Source organism: Terrapene carolina, unplaced genomic scaffold (assembly GCF_002925995.2).
Source record: "Terrapene carolina triunguis isolate 2854851 unplaced genomic scaffold, T_m_triunguis-2.0 Scaffold233, whole genome shotgun sequence".
NCBI classification, from domain to species: Eukaryota; Metazoa; Chordata; order Testudines; family Emydidae; genus Terrapene; species Terrapene triunguis.
In genome coordinates, this window is record NW_020664584.1 from 13,464,678 (window position 1) to 13,465,074 (window position 397).

The following is a 397-nucleotide window of genomic DNA, read 5'->3' on the forward strand; positions in this document are numbered from 1 at the left end:
TTTTTTACATGTATGTGCAGAATGAATTTTGTTATGTGCAGCAATATGGAAGTGATGTGTGGTGGGGGTGGGGCCCAGGGGTTCGGAGTGTGGGAGGGGGCTCAGGGCTGGGGCAGAGGGTTGGGATGTGGGCTCTGGCTGGGGGTGCAGGCTCTGGGGATGAGTTTGGGTGAGGTAGGGGGCTCATGATAGTGGCAGAATGTTGAGGTGTGGGATAAGATGAGAGCTCTGGCTGGGGGTGTGGGTTCCAGGGGTGGGACTTTCCCGATATCCACCTGCAGCGCTGACTCGGCTTTTTTTTGTTTGTTTTTTTTGCATCCCCCCCTATGTGTCCCGATATTTTCTTTCCCTCATCTGGTCACCCTAGGTGGAGACTGCCCTGGGGAGAGAGGTCTCC